Genomic DNA, 15,699 nt, shown 5'->3' with positions numbered 1-15,699 from the left:
ATAATAATAATAATAATAATAATAATAATAATAATAATAATAATAATAATAATAATAATAATAATAATAATAATAATAATAATAATAATAATAATAATAATAATAATAATAATAATAATAATAATAATAATAATAATAATAATAATAATAATAATAATAATAATAATAATAATAATAATAATAATGTAGAGGGTAAGAGAGTAGGTGAGTGGGTTGTCGATTTTTGGTTGGTCCGGATTAAGCTAGGTTCAAAAGTGAAATGTGACGGTCTTTTGTTAGACGGGAAAAAGTCTCGAGTCTATATTAACTTAAGACGAAAAACTATTATTATTATTGTCACTATTATTACTATCCGACTAAAATACGTATTTTTATATAATTTAAGCTTTAAAATATTACTTTTATAAAAATCATGATTAAACAAATTAATTAAATTAAATAATTTAAAAATATAAAATAAAGTAATTGAACGGTTAAATAAATTATAAATGTCAAAATGAGAAATTCGCCGGTGTTACAAAACTAATAGCATATTATATGATAAACATGATGATAATAGAATTATAACTAAATGAATATTTAAAAATTAGAATAATGCTAAATGATGTTAATTACATAATTAACTAAAAGTGATGCTTAACAAAACAACTAGATAATGATAATAACATGTGATTAGCCAAATAACTATGATGAAATATATATATATATATATATATATATATATATATATATATATATATATATATATATATATATATATATATATATATAGTATATATATATATATATATATATATATATATATATATATATATATATATATGAAAATGTTAGCTTAGTAATAAAATGTAATAAACTAATAACAATATGGAAATTGTAATGACGATAATAAAAACAATGTAACAACGAAAATGACGAATGAGTTAACGAAATAATACTAGAAATGAAATTACCGTAACAAAGGAAACAGAACTCGAATATGAAGAACATAAATGTAAACCCAAATAACTTGAATTGAAAGCTTGAATTATACCTTGAAATGCTAAAGGAAATTGTTTATAACAATAAGGAAATGCTTAAGGAAACTCTAAACTATTCTGAAAACTGAAGTATTGTGTGCTTAAGCGTATGAAAAGTATATCCTAAATGACGGATTCGACACCCCTAAATGACGGATTCGACACCCTTACATAGGACATAAGGGGTGAAACGTAAACAACATAAATGCAAGTGACCCCGATCGGGGACACCCCACCCCGATCGGGGACGCATGAATCTGAATTTTATTCTTTAATTCTTGATTAATTCGCACAAGGAATCCGATGACACCTCTTAATGCCTCTTAATTCCCTGACTAAATGCACAATTGGGAATCCTAAGCTTGCAACCTCACTTGATTATTTGGACTCCATTTGGGCATTTATTTTCATTTACTTACTTGTGCACCAACCCAAGTTGGTTTCATGCTCAGGATTTTCCAGTTCTTCCCAAAATGCACTTCTATGGTCAAGTCTTGTTTCCAGTCTTGTTTCCATTAGCTTTGTTAACTTTGGTGCTTGCTAAATTGACTAGAAAAAGCTATTGAATGCTTCAATTCCTACAAAATGCAATGAATACAAGCAAAAACACCTAGAACACGAAATTAGCTCACAAATACACTAATAAAAGTGCAATAATCAAATAAAACCAAGATAAAATAGGGAGTAAAATCATAAATAAATTAGACACATCAGACTCCCCCAAGCTAATCCCTTACTTGTCCTCAAGCAAGCAAACAAATCCCATCAAATGCATAATCCCAAAACAAGCAACAAGCATAATGACTCAAATCCCGAAACAACATGGGCATAAGGATAATGTATAAACATGGATGAGATTTACATGGCGGCGTAGCATGAATGACTTTAAATGAACGTTTCGGCCCTTGCATGATCTTTTGACTCTGGACTCTCGCGATTCAGTCAATACTCATTTATATGTGTGTAGATACCCGTATCTGTCGACATTAGAATTTACAGAAATCCCGCCAGCCACCCGATGATGATAGGACACATGTATTCTCAAACGACGTACTCGTGATGCGGGTTTGTAACATGGATGTCTAGCAAGTTTACGTCGACGGTTTATGTTAATTTAAATAGTTATTTAAATTAACATTTTGAAGGTTTTAAAATAAATAGTTATTTGTTTCTTTGCATTTTGGTTTTGAAAATTTATGAAATAAAAATTTTTATTTCATTTATTTAAGATTTGATGATTTTTGAAATAAATGTAATTTATTTCATTCAATTTGAATTTAATTCGAGTTGCGAACTTTTACATACGGTTTATCGTTATAAATTGTTTTTAAAAGTTTTAAATTTTGATATTTGATTTTTGGTTTAAAAAATCAAAGTATTTTTGGGATTTTGGTTTTTGGTTTAAAAAATCAAGGATGGGTTTTTGTGACCGGTTTTTATTTATCGTTTTATTTAATTCAAAGTTTCGAGTTTTTAAAACGGTTTTTAAACCCGCTTTTTATGCGAATTATGAAGCAATTTTGATGCGGTTCTAGGCCAAGTTTAGGCACGAGTTTCAAGGCAAGTTAGTGCCCAATCCTTTCCTCACCAAGCTCATCCCAAATCCCTTCTTTAAACCTCGCCAAAACTGAGCTCAAAACAGCCAACCTCCATCCCGTATGCCCCTGTTTTGGCAGCCCAAAATCCGCACAAAACACCTCTAAACCCGTCACCAACCTAGACGAGATCACTCCCTACACCTATCCCATTAACCCTAGACCATAACCCAGCCTAGCTAACCACAAACCAAGCCCCAATGAACCCTAACAAAGCCTACCCGGAGCCTCACTCGTGCGCTATTTTTCGAGCCCTTTTGGAGCTCATTTCTTGAGCTCCAAGCACACAAATCGACACTCCACTCCTTGCCCATCAAGTAAGATATCTTCCCTATATTCCTACCTTCCATTTCTAGCCCCGACAAAAACCAACACCTGTCATGTTAAATACATAACAGCCACAATCAGTGGGGAGTAACTCAGGCGTTCTCCCAGCCACATTTCATCAAGTTGAACAAGCAATGCTAATATATCAAAGTAACTATAAACTCAAAACAATAATATATCAACATAAGTTAAAACATAAATAAGTCATAAGTATTTCAAACTCATAATCAAAAGGTAGAGTAAGTAGAGTGAAACAATATCTCAAATCTTCTTATGAAAATTAGCTTAGTGACTTAGTCTAGATTTTTCACTCGGGATATACTAAAGAGTACCGAAGTACCAGACTAGCTTCAGGAAGTCAGTCTTACGCTAAATGGTGACCAACTCCAAGTCTCGAGAACTCAGTGTCACGCTGTGGTAACCAACTCCAAGCTCACTAACTAGGCTTCTCAACTAATAATAGTGCGGCTACTTACCACGTAGTGCGAGGCCCTAGTCTATGTTATGTACATATGTCCCAGGTTCCCAAAATACCCGGTTTGACCATTGATGACAATCACCAGTTCTATTAGCTGATGGCAAAGTCGTATACCTAAGTTTATTATTCCCTACCTTACACTTTACTTATTCCATAAGTTATTCAAATTCATTTTAAATGGTATTCATTATTCAATTTCCTTCAAATAAAACTTTCCAAAAAGGCAACTTTCTAAACATGGAAACTTTCTAAAAATAGTAATTTTCGTATATAGTAACTTTGAAAAAATGTAAACTTTCTTAAAATAGGAAATTCATAAAAATAATAATTATTCGATATAGTAAACCGTTAAACTAGGTAACATCAAAATATCTATTAATAGGGCTTGAGACATATATCCTAATTTATTGTATGAAATATTGAATTCAATTTTAAGAGGACACTAAAAATAGAAATTCAATCCATTTATAAATGGCAAAGGACGAAATAGTAAAAAGGCTTAACAAATAAATGTTACAGATTTCCGAAAACAGAACAGGCCTGCCATAAAAATCATAACTAATTCTAGAAAGTCGAAATGATGCAAGGCCAATTGGGTTAGATTCCTATGATGCTTAGCTACGACATTTGTGAAATAAACATTTTCCAAATGAGGATCTTAATAGGGATTTATAAACTGATTTTTAAAGTCTAACCGAAATCGTCGCACAAAATACATCGCTTCATAAAACAAGTTTAACAAATCAATTTTGTGTAAAGTAAAACTCTAACATCATCTAGACTCTTCAAAGTTTATTAAAAAAAAGCCCACAATAGTTTCAAAGGACAAAATAGGTTTCGAAATAATCTTTGAGCTACTGTCCGTTTCGCGAGTATTTCCGCGCGCTATTCTTAAATATTTTATTGTAAACAAACGACACGTAAAAAAATTACGATATTTTACAGGTAAAATATAGACTTGAAATAACCATGAGTCTATTATCAATATTTTCAAAGAAAAATAATTTAAGATGGAGATATAAATTGTACAAGACGACAGACAGATTTGACAAAGTGCTAAACCTTTATAAAAGACATTAATAAGAACAATATATAAAAATTTCGACACATACTATAACAATAGTCTCGGCCAATACTAACTTTTGCAAATCCAATTATTCATTAATCTTAGAACATCGTAAATCATATTTTTCGAAATACACAAATTCAACTAAAATCATATAAAAAACATTATAACAGGTATAAAACATGCAACTACTCAATTCACTTAATGAAATATCGAGTCAGTCATCACACGTTACCTCTAATCATTGTCCAAAACAATGAGATACTCGTCTTTGTAAGAATCGTGCTTGTAACCTCAGAGAAACGTGACAAACATATGGTAAGACCATATGAATCATTAAACTAAAACAAGAAATGAAAGAATAATTAACTTACTCTTGAACTCTAGATGAACAAGGATAAATAGAAGTAAGAATCAATGAACAAAAATGATGTCTTGGAACTGTTGGAGTTAGTGTCCTCCACAATAGTGCGTTTACATAATAAATCTCATTAAAGGTATATCATCAGATATTTTATTATTTGATTCTCGTCAGTTGATTAACGTAAATCGATAACGGTTGGCTGACTAGAGTTTGACGTTATTGTCGTAAGACGGCGGTGATCAACTGACCCCTTTCGGTCACACCTAAAGGAACGAACCCCAATTGACAACTAATTAATTGTATGAGATACAATTTATTTAGTCCCTTGATTTATAGACTAAGAGGTTAGTCGATTATTTTAGAGAGATTTCGAGTTGCCAACTCGAGGCACGGCAGTTATTATTTAATTATGCGATAATTGAATAATAAATTTTGGGAGACGGGTTTTAGTTAATTAATTGTTAATTCACTAAAATTGTACTAATTGATTAATGTGATTAATATTAGTACGTAAATAATATGCGTAGCGGTACATGTATATTTACGGAGTAATTTGAACGAATTATTTATGGAAGTATTTAAACATGAAACGATGTTTAAAATAAAATTACACGTATTTGTGCGACAAATATAAGAACCAATATGGACCCGTAAATGGGCAAGTGAACCGTGTAAATGAAGTTAGTGGATGATTATAATCATTTCACTTTTACTTGTTTTTCTTCCATAAGTTGTCATAACATCTTTGTGCATGTGACAAAAGATTGGACAATATTAAAACAAATTGACTCCTTCACTCCATCAATCCCACCCGCCACTTCCTCCATAATAAGACCAAATTGTTGTTCATTTTCTACACTTCACTTGTACACTTTTGCATGTGAAAAATAATTGGTCTATCTCTCTAAAAATCATAAGCATCATTTTTACTAAGATTGTTAGTAAAACAAAATAAATACTAAGAGTGTTAGTATTATTTACATAATATTCAAGGGTTATATGGTTAATTTCTAGTTAAAATTAATCATATGAGTTGAAGGTTTTTTCTTGGGTGCAACTTAAAGGAGCTCTTCTAATTTGAAGATTGGATGATCTTGCCATTCTTAATAGCTCAAGAACAACCAAGATGGGTGATCTTGGTTGTGCCCAATACTACCATTTTTCAATGTAAGGAAATTGTTTTTCCTAAAACTTTCATTTTTATGCTTTTATATTGCATGCATGTTACATAGATCACTAAATGAACATATTATGAGATAATTTGTTTTTAATTAGAGAGTTTAATTAGGATCTATGATCTTTCAGGAACAATTTTGACAAAGAGAGGAAATAGAGAGAGTTTTTGTGCAACGTAAAGTACGAGAAAATACAATAAAATTTAGGGTAAATTAGCAATTACTCCCTTTTATAGTACACTTTTTCAAACTTACTCCCTTTTAAAAAAAAGTTTAAAAATTACACCCAGAAAATTGCTGAAATTTTTAAATTGCTCCCAAATCCCTATTTTTGTACATTTAGGACGAAAATGCCCTTGATTCTCATATTATTTTTTCATTCTTCTTTCTCTCCTTAATTTTCATTCTTATTTGTCTTCTCTACCCTTCTCTTGCTTATTTGTTTTATTACTTGGTTCCTATCGTTTAATTCGGCTAATTTGTTGATTATTTTGTTATTAGATATGTTGTTGGGTTTAATTTCATCATTGAAAGGTTGAGTTTAGAGAGAGTGGGTGATTGTGGTGGTTGGCGGTGAAAGACGGTGATTGTTGTGGTTGAACGGTGTATAGGGATTAAGACAAAAGGAGAATAGAAAATAGGGAGACAAGGAGGAGAAGAAGGAGAAGAAAATAAATCAAGGGCATTTTCGTCATAAAAGTAGAAATATAGGAATTTGGGAGCAATTTCAAAATTTCTACAATTTTATGGGTGTAATTTTTAAATTTTTTTTTAAAAGGGAGTAATTTTGAAAAAGTGCATTATAAAAAGGGAGTAATTGATGATTTAGCCTAAAATTTATAAGGGGTAGTATCAACCAACACCTAAGAAAGGAAATGAATAAGAGTTAAAAATAAGGTGTGATGAACCATAATGGGGAGCAGATTTGACAGGTACTAAAGATTAGCTGACTCGGGAGCTACGGGATGCTTGAGGACTTGGCCAATATACCTAGAAGTCTAGACCACATTGATTATGAGATCACTTTATTTATTTCCGCTGCGAGTTGTAATTATTTTATATTAAATTTTAGTTGGTTAAGTTGTAATAAACATGTAATCATTAAGTTTTAATTTAAAGTACTTTGGTGAGTTGTTCTTTGTTATTCACTACCTCGGGAAACCGAGATGGTAACGCTCTCATTTACTTGGGAATGTCTAGCCAAAGGCTCCTAAATAAATGGGGGTGTTGCAATCCTAATCGGTCTTACTCGGCGATTAATTATGGAGTTCTTGCTCCTAATACTTTTGAGCTCCGTCATCATACAATCTCCTTTATTCAACAATATATTTTTCATGGCTTGAAGAGTGAAGATGCTCGTGAATATCTTGTCTTATTCAAATAAAAAGCGGGTATGATCAAGTATGATGGCATCACGGAAGAGCAAATTCTCCTTATGCTCTTTCCTCTTTCCTTGAAGGACAATGCTAGAAAATGGTTGAATTCACATGAGCCGGGTACCTTCACTTCTTGGGAAAGCTTGTCAAAGGCTTTTATCAACAAATTCTACCCTCCTTCAAAAACCGCTAGAATAAGACATGAAATCCAAACCTTCAAGCAACATAATCTTGAAACTTAAAGTGAAGCATGGGAATGATTTATAGACCTTCTTACCTCTTGCCCACATCATGGAATCCCCAAGTGGATGACAACGCAAATCTTCTTTAAAACCCTTGAGCAAAGGTTTTGGTATATGATTGTAGCGGCCTCCGATGGCAACTTTGACAGGATGAAAAATGCCCAAATCACGGAGTTGATCCAAAACATTTCCGACATGGAAATTAGCTATGGAGGTAGAGAAGGTGACTATAGAAGAGAAAATGAGTCCAAGAGTGAAGGACCTTCAAAGCTAGAATTGGAAAACAAGGCCAAGTTAGATGAATTATCAAAGAAATGTGATAGCTTTTTGGTGGAGAGGAAGCATGAAAATGCTTATCATGAAGAAAGACCAAATCACCCCAAGGTCTATTATGTTCAAGTGCCTAGGTCACCACCAAGGACCTACTCTCAACCAAGCTCTTCTCGAAGAAACTATCAACAATATGCTCCCACTTGTGAGAATTGTGGCGGTGTTGGGCATTCGTATAACACTTGCTCATCATTTCCACATCAAAACTTCCAACCACAACAAATCTATCCACCTCCACAATACCAACAACAATTCCAACAACAACTATACATTGAACCACCAAGTTCCAACTACTCTATTGAGATATTGCTAAGAGAAAAAGACGCAAGGGCTGAAAAAATAGAAGCTCAAGTGAATCAACAATTCAAAAACTTAAAGACCAATCTCTTAAATGTCCAAGCACACCAAAGGAAATTTGACTCTTACATGGCCAACCAAGGGGCCACTAATCCTCAAAGAAGGTAACACTCCCTTCCAATTCAAGGCTCTAATCCCAAAGATGGACCATCACTTCTTCAACAAGTCCATGCGATTACCTTGAGAGGTGGAAAAGAATTGGAAGAACCAAGGAGGAAGACGGAATGGGAGGAGTACTTGAGAACTCCAAAAAAAGGGAAAGTGGGTGAACAAATTTAGGATGAAGAAAATTTCGTTTTGGAAGAAATTGTGGTTGGCAAAGTGGTTGATCGGGAATTCTTGATTGGTCTTGAACCAGATGATGAAGATAAACTTGGCCCTCCTATATGGGACACTTATGAAGACTCCTTGCAAAATGATAAGTGTGGGCAGGGAAGTTATGAAGAGCTTGGTGCCCCTATTTGGGATGTCTATGATAATGAGGAAGACCCCCCACTACCACCTCCTTCCGAAATCTTTGAAGAAGAAGTGCTTGTCAATGACAAGTGTGGGGAAGAAGTTAAGACTTGGGAAATGGAGGTTGATGAATTCGAAATTGCCATTCTTGGAGAGTTGAGAATCCATGACAAGAACTACGATCTTGGTAGTTTTGACAATAGCTTGGAAGAAATTGAGAGTCTTCTCTTCGGAAATGGTTCGATTCACATGGAGAGTCAAATTGAATATGATATGATGATAGAAATTTGAACCTTAAAGATGAGAAGTTGACTCCTCCACCTCCTATTCTCCACCATTTCCCTTGTCTTGAGGACCATATGGACATTCCCTGTTTCCATGAAGTTTATGCGATTCCGTCTGTCTCTCCTTCTAGCTACTACATTGAAATGGAGGATCCTAGTCACCAAGAGGATCCTAGAAACAATACCGAGAGAAAAAAGAGGAATAGCGGGAAGAAGCGTTGGAAAAGAAGTCAGTTGCGGTTCACGATAGCTTGGCACTACTTGAGTCTAGTTGAGGGTTTTGCTAAAGATTTTGACCGGTTACTCCGTGCCTTGAGTGACATGGATAGTGCTACTTGGAGATTCAAGCAACAAAATTTTGAATGAGAGGTTTTGTGGAGTCCCTCAAGAACCACTAAGTTGTATATATCCTTTTCCCATACTTACTTTTACTTTACTTGCATTTTAGTTCCCTCCCTACATTTGTTCCATTGAGGACAATGTCACATTTTAAGTGTGGGGAGGGGATTCATTATATAAAATCCATAAAAAAATTCAAAAACATGTTATTTATTTTATTGCACCTTCCTTTCAAAAAATCCAAAAAAATTGAATATATCAAAAAATACAAAAACATGTCTTTAATTTTCAAAAATTTTAAAAATACAAAAATCTGTTCTTTAATTTTCCATTCTCTCCCTACTTTAGTCCCATCGAGGACGATGTGCATCTTAAGTGTGGGGAGGGAAATATCCACCATGTGAATATTTGTAAATATTTGTTTATACTTGTTAATTTGAGAAAATTACAAAACATATCTAAAAATTGAAAAAATTCAAAAAAAATTCAAAAATTCGCATTGTTTATATTATAAATATTGCATTTGTCCTAACCTTTTTTATTGACAACACATGAGAGCATCGGAGAAGACGTTTGGTAAAATTCTTCCAATCTTTTCTCCTTTATCCTTCCTTTTCTTTTTGGATATGATTGTGTTGTTGGTGTGTTGTTAGGACTAGATATTGTGTGCATTTAGACTAGAAATGTATATATGTGTTCACTCTTGAATTCACGTAGCTTGTTCATATGTTTAGTTGCATTTCATACACGTTGCATCTTGTTTGTAAATAGTTGCTTAGAGGATCTAAATGTGGAGGGTATATGTCGTCAATGATGATAATTGATTTGCCCGTGTCATTCCTCTCTTGATAGCTTTTGCCTTTTGATGACACATGGTTAGGGTTTTTGCTTGCAAAAACCCGGAAGTCTAGCTTAACAACCGAGTTGCGACCACCATATGAGACCGTATTGGACCCGAGACTTGACCTAGGACCAACATAACTACTCAAATGTGAGGATAGAGCCTCCATATGGCCGGTCCATCAAACCGGTCCCGTTAGGTATTTGTGAGTAGTTCTCCGTGCGTGGTATGTCATGTCAAAACGCATAAGTATGGAGGTCATTCCTTGATTCCGTTGAAGTGTTGATGTGCATATTGAGACGATTTTGTTCAAATAAAGTAACCTCACACTTATCCAAATAAGTCTTTGTTATACCCTTGAGTCATTCTCCCTTTTGATTAACCCATTTTGAGCCTAAGCCTTGTCATTTCTATTGCCAACTAAATAACTACATACCATAAACAACTCACCTATGTTGAGTAGTTCGTCTTTGTAGTTCATTTGTGGAAGAGTATTTGGGTTGTAATTGATTCTCTTGGGGGTATATAAGCTTGGATATCACATGTTTTTGACGATTCTTCAATTTTGGCTCGTTTTACAAGAATAAGAAGGTTGCAAGTATTGGAAAACGAAACAAAGAAAATCAAATAGAAAAGAGAAAAAATGAATTGAAAAACAAAAAGAAAAGAATGTTGTATTTGTGTTCAATAAAGGGTTGATGGAATTGCAATTGATGTTGTCTCGTAAAGAAATGAATGATTTTTGGAAATGGAAATCTTTGCCATATTTTGTGAAAGAATTCATTTGCTTGGGTAGAGTTTAGTGGATTGGTTAGATGTGACGACTACTTAACCGATAGCCTCACATGTCCTAAAATGGTGCTTGCACCAAACCCTTTTCACCTTACCCAAGCCCCATTACAACCTGATTGTCTTTTGTATGTGCATCAATTTGACATTTCTCTTGCAGATATTGGATGGAGTACCATATTAGAATGCGGGCATGCATCGCAAGTCGAATTAGGGGAGTGATTTTGGTTACTTTTTGTTACAAAAATCACTCGGTTCTTCAATGAGTGTCTAGTGAAACCCGTGAGAGTCGGTCTTGTGTCTCCTTTGGTCAAAGGTTTGATATGGAGTCGAATCTTGTGTGTGTCTTGTCATTCTTGGGAGTATAGCGAAGTACTTCTCCTTTCCCGCCTAGAATTTGTTTCTTAGGCACCCCGTGTTTTCAATTTTGGTTGCTTGAGCTAGAATTAGGGAGTAGACACCTTGGTAAGACCAGAAGACGATATCCTCCTCTAATGACTCTCTTTGTTCGGTTTTAGAAAGCAAAACGGCCGCTTAAATGAGGAAAGTGGTTTGACTTTTTAAAGATGGATCCATTGTTTGTTGTGTGCTTAATGTTAGGATGTGTCCAATTTTCCGCAAGCCCCCACTTGCCTTGCATCGGAATGCATACCTCATTGTGTTTCGGTGTAAGTTGAAGGGACGGAGAAGACCCGTTAATTGCCTTTCATAGGATACTACTAGTTTAGCTACTCTTGTTATATTAAGGGTCTCGTTTTAGTTTAAATGAGCTTACTCGAGGACGAGTAAGGTTTAAGTGTGGGGAGATTTGATATCGTCCTAATTTAGGACGATTTAGCCCCGTCCTATTATTATTATTATTATTATTATTATTATTATTATTATTATTATTATTATTATTATTATTATTATTATTATTATTATTATTATTATTATTATTAGATTAGTAATTAAGAGGTCCTCTATAAATACACTACCTTGGTTACACATTACCTCACCCACACATTTAGTTTACCTTAGTTTACCTTAGATTATTCTACCCATTAAATTAGAATAATTAGTCTCTCTATTATTGTAACAAGAACCCTAGAATTTTCCTCCCTTTAATCTCCCATTAATAAAAGTTGTAATCTTTCTTCACAATTAATTTAATTACATTTTAGTTTATTCAAGTTCCACAATTCTCATTAGTTTACATTTAGATTAGTGGGTTGCAATTTGAAGGAGGAAGAGATTCATCCTTATTATTCCAATCCAAGTTTCCATCTTTATTTGTTGTTGGTATAATCCTTCTCTTAGTTTACTTCCTTTCATTTATTTACATGTTTATTGTAGTTTAATTACTTGGCTTATTATCATGTTTACCCTTCTTATTTTCAAGTTAAAGTTCCCATCTTTTGTCTCCATTTTCATAATCATGTTTGAGTAGTGTATTGCTTGGGTGGAAGGGTAATCTTGTGTGGTTAATAGGGGTAGATTATTGGCTTGAATAAACAAGTAATTTATGGGTAATTTCTCTTCTAATTGTCATGCATACAAAGTGTTTGTGGAAATGTCTAAATGAGAATTTGAGTCAATTCCACTATCTTATAACTTGTTGGGTGAGATCTTGACTTGTAACTAGATAGTACATGACGATTAGTGGGTTATGGATAATTAGAGCGAGAGTTTGATTATGTTAAGCCTTGGGTTAATCTCACATCGAGGGGTGGGGATTTACCTTTGAAATTACTTTAATCACTTGTTATTTATGCCATTACTTGAACCCTTTTTCTACATGAGTGAACCCGACCACCCTTGCTTCCTTAATTAGCATCTTAATCAATTTTCTTGCTTTAGTTGTAGTCTTATTAGCTAGTTTATCAATCATTCAACATTTCCTAGAACTAAACTAGGAAACAAACAATCAATTTAAGAGCCAAACACCATCTATGTGGATCGACCTCCTTACCTTACTACATTCATTACTTTGGTATTGACTTTTACAAATATTATTTGCATACCGAGGAGTACGACAAACTCGGTATCATAGGGGAGACTTGACTGTGGAGCCGGATCTTTATGATGATATTCGCAAGAAGCAGACTCTTGATTCTAAGATTCAGGAGTGGAGCGTTGGACTAGAGAAAGGGATAGTGTCTCGGTTCTCTATTCATTCTGATGGGAGTGTTCGGTTTGATGGGCAGAAGATCTGAAGAAGACTTTCTGAAAAAAGCCTTTCTGAGGAAGACTTTCTGGTGGCTTGGGATGAAAAGGGAGACAGTTGAGTTTGTGGCTAGGTGTTTGACATGTCAGAGAGTCAAAGGGGAGAGGCGAAGACCACAGGGTAAGATTCAGTCTCTTGATGTACCTGAGTGGAAGTGGGAATATATCTCCATGGATTTCATAGTAGGTTTACCGAGGAGCCATCAAGGTAATAACATGATATGGGTGATCGTTGACCGTTTGACTAAATCTGCTCACTTTATTCCAATGAAAGATACATGGAGTAAGGTGTAGTTGGCAAATGGCTACAGGAAGTATGTGGTGAGGTAACATGGGGTCCCAAAGGACATTGTGTCAGATCGGGATGCGAGGTTCATCTCTCGGTTTTTGCAAGAGTTGATGGGAACTACCTTGAAGATGAGTACTGCATTTCATCCTGCAATAGATGGGCAGACATAGAGAACTATCAAGACTTTGGAAGATATGTTGAGAGCCTGTGTGATGGAGTTTGGTGGTAGTTGGGAAGATAGGTTGGATTTGATCGAGTTTTCTTACAACAACAGCTACCATATCAGTATTAGGATGGCTCCGTTTTAGGCTTTGTATAGGAGGAGGTGTAGGAGTCTAATTTTCTAGGATGATACTGCTGAGGTAGTGGTTTTAGGACCACGGATGGTACAGGAGATGATAGAGCAAGTGAAAGTGATTAGGCAAAAGATGAAAACGGCCCAGGATCGACAAAAGTGCTATGCGGACTTATATCGTCGGGACATCGAGTTTCAGGTTGGGGATAAGGTTCTTTTGAAAGTGTGACCTATGCGTGGGGGTAATGCAGTTTGGTAAGAAAGGAAAGTTAAGCCAAAATTTCTTGGTCCGTATGAGATTTTGGATCGTGTAGGAGAGGTTGCTTATCGGTTAGCTTTGCCACCAGCTTTGGATCGTATACATAATGTGTTCTATGTGTCCCAGTTACGGAAGTATGTGAGTGACCCTTACCATGTGTTAGAGGTGGAGAACATCGAGTTGGATGAATCTTTGTCTTACCTTGAAGTGCCGAAACAGATTCTTGATCGCAAGGTTCGTAAAATTAGATCTGGGGAAATGGTGTTGCTAAAGGTTTTATGGTCTAATCACAATATTGAGGAAGCAACTTGGGAGGCGGAAGATGTTATGAAGGAGCGGTATCCGTCTCTTTTTTATCAGGTATGTGTGGTTACGAGGACGTAACCATGTTTCTTTTGAGATGATCGCATAAGGTTTTGGTATGGTTTTATGTCAGTTTTGGTACAGCTAGTGGTTGTTTTTAGTCGATATGAGTTGTGTTTGGGTTTTGTTTTTGAGTTTTCATTGCGTTGTTGCGTCGTAGTTGAGTTACTAAGTTGTTTTTGTGTATGGGTTTGAACTTCGGAGACGAAGTTCATTTTTAAGGAGGGAAGACTGTAATACTGCGGTTTTATGAATTGTTGGGTACTCTATCGAGTAAGGCTTACTCTGTCGAGTAAGTGAGTTTTGCATTATGGATAGTGTTTTCTATGTTGGGTACTCGATCGAGTAGGGGCTACTCGATCGAGTACCTTGGTTCTTACGGGTTTTTGGCCAGGTTTTGATAGCAACGCGAGAATGGTATATAAAGTACTTTCATCAGTTTATTTTACATTTAGTTTTATTCTAAACATTTTAGAAAGAGAAAACAATCTACGTTGAATCCTCTCTCGCATTACTATCAAATCCAAAGGGCTAGAGTCGTCGGTTTGCAGAGTTCTTTACACCTTTGAGACCGTCGTATTGTGGGTAAGATCCTAGTATAGTTTTCTTGTTGATTCGTTAACTTTGGTTTAAACCCTAATTGGGTGATTTCGGGGTTTTGGGAGTATTATTGCTATTACATTGTGATTGTATGATTATATGTTGATAGGAGGTGATTTCGTAGAGGAGCGCTTTTGATCTGCTGTTGTGCTGATTTGTGGTCATTGCATTTCAGGTAGGGTTTCCTACTCAGTTATTGTCTACATGATTATGAGATGGTTGTTGATTGTCGGTTAATGGCAGTTGATTATATCGTAATTGATTTTGTATTGTTGATTCTGTAATTGGTTGTTGTTGTTTGTCTGTGGTTCGCGAGGTGCACCCTCGGCTGAGTGGACTCACTTGTGGGAGTGGCTTCACGCCCTTGATTCGCCTCTTGTAGAAGCCGCCACAAGAGGAGATGTGGACATTAAGGAACATGGGTTTTCGCTAGGTAAAGATGAGCAGGGCTTAGGTGGGAACGGCTGCGGTCCCCCACTGGCGGAGTGGATTACTGGTTGCGACTAGTAATCTGGCAGGGCTAGACCTTCACGCTAGCCAGGTGATTGGTGATATGACGGTGTTGAAGAGTTGTGTTTGTGTATTGTTGTTGTATTGTCTTATATTGTGTATGCAGTAACTGACCCCGTTTAATTGTTTTAAAAACTATA

At 35.0% G+C, this 15,699-nt stretch overlaps 1 non-coding gene across 1 annotated transcript; it reads right to left on the bottom strand.

Annotated features, from left to right (window-relative positions):
• Nucleotides 1–7,591: 7,591 nt before the first annotated feature.
• LOC141615698 (small nucleolar RNA R71) lies at nucleotides 7,592–7,698 on the bottom strand. Its single transcript, XR_012530103.1, has one exon. It is a non-coding gene; the product is annotated as a small nucleolar RNA R71 (small nucleolar RNA).
• Between the last annotated feature and the right edge of the window lie 8,001 nt (nucleotides 7,699–15,699).

This window comes from Silene latifolia, chromosome 11 (genome assembly GCF_048544455.1).
Source record: "Silene latifolia isolate original U9 population chromosome 11, ASM4854445v1, whole genome shotgun sequence".
NCBI lineage: Eukaryota > Viridiplantae > Streptophyta > Magnoliopsida > Caryophyllales > Caryophyllaceae > Silene > Silene latifolia.
Note: the sequence above shows the minus strand (reverse complement) of the source record. Positions and strands in the feature narration are given on the sequence as shown.